Below are 6,000 nucleotides of genomic sequence, written 5' to 3'. Positions count from 1 at the left end.
ATTAAACTTAAACCAAAACTGCAATCGAGTTCTAAACCTTTCGGTTGGTTCAATCATGTCCTCTATCATCTTCAAAAAGTGCAATCAAGCCCTAAAATTGTGTTGAAAAGTTCAATTCAAGGATGCCACATAATTGATTTTTTAATGTAAAATCAACAAATCTTCCTTGGTTGATGCTTTTCGATAGGGTTTTTCCAATTGGATTCTTGAATTGATTTTCTCTGGGTCGACCATGCCTTTTTCCTTGGATTGGATTCATTATTTGGATGCTTTGAGTATCATTCGGATAGAAATTGATTGGGTGCTCTACAGCCTGATCGAAGTCCGCAATCTGAATCTTTTTATTTGATTCCTCCAATACTTGCATAACAAATTTGAACTGCTCTATGGATTTTCTACCTTCTTCTACAATCTGAATAGCACGATTCAATAAGTTATCATGCCATTCGTTTGGATTATCAAAATTGACACCCTTAGATATGGAGTAAATGGTACGAATGCTTGAGATCCTTTCTTCGTCAAGACAATATGTAATTGCTCAATATCTCGTTTACCCCAATATGATGAAGAACCCAAAGTGCATGTCTACAAAGATAGTTAACTATGAAATCTAAACATTTAATTGACCACACTGTGAAATTTAGAGCAATTAATTTTTTCATCAAAATAAATAATCTCCAATTTAGTTAACTACAGTTTAATGCCTAATAAATATACGTATTCAGCGAAGATTAAATTGGACAAACGAATCCACACTTCCTATTTAATTAAGTTCACGTGTCCATAACCCACGAGTGATTCTTGTTTAACTGGATCAGCAGCCTCAGCAAGTAAGGCACGAAGCCAGCGAAGAGCAGCCATCGCAACAGCTCGGGCGACACAGGAGTGACGGCGAAGACCACCAAGCAGTACATGATGGCCATCGACACGGTGGCCACCACGACCTTAAGGAAGAACAGGACGCCTAGGTGAGGGAGATGATGAGGTTGATGGACGACAAGAGTGTGAGTGTGTTGCACATCAAGAACATGTAGAACGGTATCGTGGAGGCGCAGATGGCCTGGCCTGCGATGCTGCCGTCGGAGCTGTCCTGCCAGACGCCACTCGGGGCCTGATCCCAGCCTGGAAGCTGACGACAGCGATGAGAGTGGCGATGAGGAGGAGGAAAATGCACGGCATTAGGGGTGATCGGTTCCTGGTCCGGTCCGGTTCCAAGGTGGAACCGGGAACCGGACCGAGAGAACTGGTTCCCAATTTTGGGAACCGCGGACCGGACCGGTTGGTTCTAGGACCGGGAACCGGTCACTTAGAGTTTAGTTTTTTTTTGGTTAAACACTTAAGGTTCGGTTCACATTTTACTAATTTTTGTCAATGAATTTATGTCAATGAAGTTCACTTAGGGTTTAATTCACATTTTACTAATTTTTATCAATGAATTTATGATAATGAAGTTCACGTAGAGTTTAGTCACATTTTATTAATTTTTTTAAAGAAAAAAATAACAAAAATATATATTAAATAGTTGGTTCGGTCCGGTCCGGTCCGGTTCCCCCTTGGAATCGGGAACCAGACCGCCCGGAAACCGATTCCGCTTTTAGGAACTGAGAACCGGACTGATAGTCCCAAGAACCGGACCAAACCCGTCGGTCCAGTTCGGTCCGATCTTGATTTGGGCGGTCCAAGTTGCTCACCCCTACACGGCATGGTCTTGTTCCATCTGGGCCAAATACATCGTTTTGGTCTCGGCTAGTGAATCAGGCTCTAATGTCCTAGGCCCCAAATATTTTTGGATAAAACCACTTTTTCTATTTTTTTAAATGTCATACTTAGTTTTTCTTTAATTTTCTATTCGAAGAGACAAATTTGGATTTCTTCAAAATTTTAAAATATTTTATTGTTTTGGAGTTTTTTTAGGTTTATTTATTTTTTTATTTTAGATTTAAATTATCATTCTACATAAGTTCCCTATTTACTGAACATAATATAGTATAGTCCAAGTCAATAAGCCAAATTTCTTTTCTTATATCACAATCTTACATAACTGGCACCTAACGATATATTATGTAAAATGGATTAGTTATTAAACTATACATCGTGATTAAATAAATCGAAGGTTATTTAATTTTATGAAAAAAGCAATTGCTCTAAATTTTGCGGTGTGATTAATTGAATGTTTAGATTTCCCTCTCCAATTTGCCCTTACATGAATGGCTTTAGCTGGATCGCCATGTTCACGGCTTGATTTTGACCAAAGGATTTGGCTTAATTACAGCATGAAAAGTACATCCAACTTTGAATTTCACGTTCAAATGAAGATGCGATGAGGACAGAACAAGCGTCGAAACATAACACTTGAACGGAAAGCTCGGAAAACGTAAGAAGATAAAAAGTAACGTATCTATACATTAGAAGTTATACATTATAATGGATCTTATTCTTATATCTGTTTGTTCGCTTTTAAACTCTCAACAACTCACTCCACCGGGTCCCCCAAACAGTAAGGTATAGCCCGTGATATTTACAGCATCCCCGATGGTGGTAGCGCGGTAGCACTGTTTTGAATCTGTGTGAGCCGATGCTCGGCTATCTTCAACCGCTATCCAATCGTACGAGCCACTCATGTAATGGATTTGCCTTAAATAGCAGGCGTGTGTGAACGACTCGTCAGGAAAGTATCCGCTTTCCATTGGTGGGCTGGTCATGTTTTGGGTCGAGTAAGCGGCACCTCCGTAATACAATCTTGTGGCGCCGGGTGCGAACTGAGGGAACAAGTCAGCCGGCCAATAGCCCACGGCACCTTCTAGTTCTTCGTATACCACCAGTTCTTTGTGATTGGATCCTGATATGAAACTATTTATGTGCTCTTGAAGGACTGTTCCGGTCGTGGACAGATCAATCAATGCACTCAAAATGATTTGATTGGAAGATTGGGACCATCGTGCTTCGAAAGCCCAAAAGATTTTCTCCTCCATCACAAATATATTTAGAATAAGGATTAATATCATGAAAAACTCTAAACTGATACACATGTAATTTTTTGACAATCAAAAAACTCAAAATTAGTACATCTATGATAAATTTACTAAAAAATAATTTTTTGACAATCAAAAACCCCAAATTGGTATATTTATGACAAATGTACCTTCCGTTAAATTGAATAAATATTAGGAAAAATCACAAACCGATACACACGTGACAAATGGAGGGTAAAACTCCAAACTGGTACACCTGTCAGCTGCAACGTGTCATTCAACTTAGAAATTTGATGGTAAAATTTAACGGAGACTAATGGAGAGTAAAATTGTCACAAATGTACCAGTTTGGGGTTTTTGGTGGTCAAAAAATTAGTTTGGGGTAAATTTGTCACAGGTATATCAGTTTGGGGTTTTTCACAGTATTAACCCCTCGACTAAAAGGGGAAAATAACAATCAACTTACACTTTTTGGTCATGGGAGTTTCATACCTTTTGAAGGTGAGGTCGACTGAAATTTAATTTATTTTGGACTTTGCATTTGCTACTCATTCTCATGTCGGGCCGCTATGTGTGTCACACTGTCATGCCCCGTACCCTACGAACACGTAACATCCCGCCGCTGTCGTTAAGAATGTGACTCCCAGGATTTGTTGCCGACCCGTTACCATTGAATAAGAGAATATACGCGGAAGCCAAATGAACACTCCATTCAACAAACATTCAAACGGGATAATAGAGAGAGACAATTTAAACAAACCAACAAACCATTTTATAAACTTAACGTCACATACAATGATAACATATACAAGCCTTCCTAAAGGCCACAAACTCAGACCACGTATACTCAAAAAGGGATAGGGTGGTTGATCTGCTCCACTACTCAAAAGAGGAGCTCCAAAAAGATAGGGATTTCTAACCCTATCAAAAACCTTCACGGCATCCTGGCGGTGCTCCTGGCGAAGTCGGGTCAGATACCTCGCTATAAGAACCAGGCGACGAAGGCCCCGGTTCAGGGTCCGACTCCTCGGACCATGCCGGGGGTTCCGTAACCATCGGTTCGAATTCAAGATTAACTACAGCTACATCAGGGGGATCAATCTCCATAAGATCCCACACTCCTAAACCATCGTCAAGGGGAATATCAAATCCCCAGAGAGGACCAAAAGTCTGAGCTTCATCCCTCAGAAACCATGCCATATACTTGTGAGCTGTCAAGTACTACTCACCATCATCGACCCAAACTGTACTCTCATACTTTCGATACTCCCTATCCTCACCAACTGGGTACTCAGTCACCTAATGCTCCGTCTCTGTTGGTAACCCGAAACGTAGCGGAGGCTCAGTCATAGTCAAGGTCGAGGGACTGAATTGTTTAATAACGGGGAATGAGATAAAATCTCAATAAGTAAACTACCTAAGCCTCGACTAGGGCAATACGTACCTTCGGCACCCTAATCATGCAATTCCAACCAATAGGGTAAGTTCCTATCAAACGAACAATGGTACTACATGATGTAGCTAGCAAGGATCACCTAGAGGGGGTTGAATAGGTGATCTTAAACAATTTTTATCAGATTATGCGGAAATGAAAGGACACAGATGAGTCTGAAAAAATTTCAGATTCAAGACCGTGCTTTTGATGTGCAGAATGTAAATTAAGAGATAAGGGATAGAAAAACTGTATACAAGTTTATAGTGGTTCGGCTTATAGCAAGCCTACGTCCACTCTCCCACGTTAACAACCTACCGGCTGGATTTCACTATGTAATCAAGAGGAATTTACAGCTTCTGAGTGACAACACTCTTGTGTATGATAGGACTCTCTATCTTACACAATCACTCTTACAAAGTGTTCCTCAAGATCTTAATGTTTCGCTCAAGAAAGACAAGAGGAAGGATCAGAGTATGCTCAGACTTTGGACTTGTTGATTCTTGATTCTATTCTTCCTTCTGCTGCTCGTTGATCTCCTTAAATACTCATCTACTTCCAAACTAGACGTTGGACAGCTTTCAGAGGATCATTTTCCAATCTTCACCTTGGACAGAATTGTATAATAAGGATTGAGTAGCCTTTGGATGACAGATTCTGAATCCCGCTGATTCTGGTCGCCCATACAATCAGAATCTTGGTTTCCATAAGTAGAGCTTTGTCCGTTGTAATGCATTCTTATCGTAATGTTTGATTGTCAATCAATTTGATTGAGATTGAGACAATCATAATATTCCTTCTGCGAAATCCATGCCAGATCACTAGCTGTTGTGTTTCGTTCTGAATTCTACGTCTGAAGAAATTCTGCGTTTGAATAATTTCTGCGTCTGCGTCTGCATCTGAATAACTTCTGCGTCTGAATCTCAGAACCTAGATTATGTGGGTCTTCAAAGAACTTATTATTTTTTCAGCTTGTAAAGTCAGAAAAACTTCCTTCTGAGCTTCCAGAATGTACATACATACCTGGAATAAGATAGTTCAGAATAAGTATCAGATTTACAATAACATGAAAGGTTTTGTCAACTTCAAAATCAATAGGAGTTTTCCTCAACAATCTCCCCCTTTTTGATGGTGACAAAACTTCCTTGCAGATTGAATCAATTTGAAATTAATTTGAATTAAATAAGCATATTAAGCGCATGAATCACAGATTGAAGAGTAAACTCTATTGATATCTATGTCTTTGCTTCCTTTGTATATAACCTGTATATGATCTGCATGTTAGTGGCAAATCTGCATATAATTTCTCCCCCTTTTTGTCATCAGAAAAATAATTATAGAGAGAAGAAAGCACTCATATTAAGTAATCAATCAGTCTAACAAGAAGAATCGTTAGTGATATTATAGACCAATTGAAAGAAAGATGATTTGGAGAGAAATGTTAAAGAGCAGGCTATTTTTTAGAAGGAGTACGAATCAGTTGAAAATTTTCCAATATTAACACAGCCTCCTCAATCTTCAAACTGCATTGACCTATAGCCTTATCCATGTTGGATGAGCACATAGCAATGGCTTCCTCAAGTTCTGCTTTGTCTG

General features: G+C 39.5%; 1 pseudogene; it reads right to left on the bottom strand.

The window, feature by feature from the left end:
* Positions 1 to 773: 773 nt before the first annotated feature.
* LOC130140544 (uncharacterized) lies at positions 774 to 1,179 on the bottom strand (annotated as a pseudogene).
* Positions 1,180 to 6,000: the final 4,821 nt, after the last annotated feature.

The sequence above is a fragment of the Syzygium oleosum genome, unplaced genomic scaffold, assembly GCF_021117445.2.
Source record: "Syzygium oleosum isolate NSW1041296 unplaced genomic scaffold, Sole_v2.1 Sole_v2.19, whole genome shotgun sequence".
Lineage (NCBI taxonomy): Eukaryota > Viridiplantae > Streptophyta > Magnoliopsida > Myrtales > Myrtaceae > Syzygium > Syzygium oleosum.
This window is presented reverse-complemented; position numbering and strand designations above follow the sequence as displayed.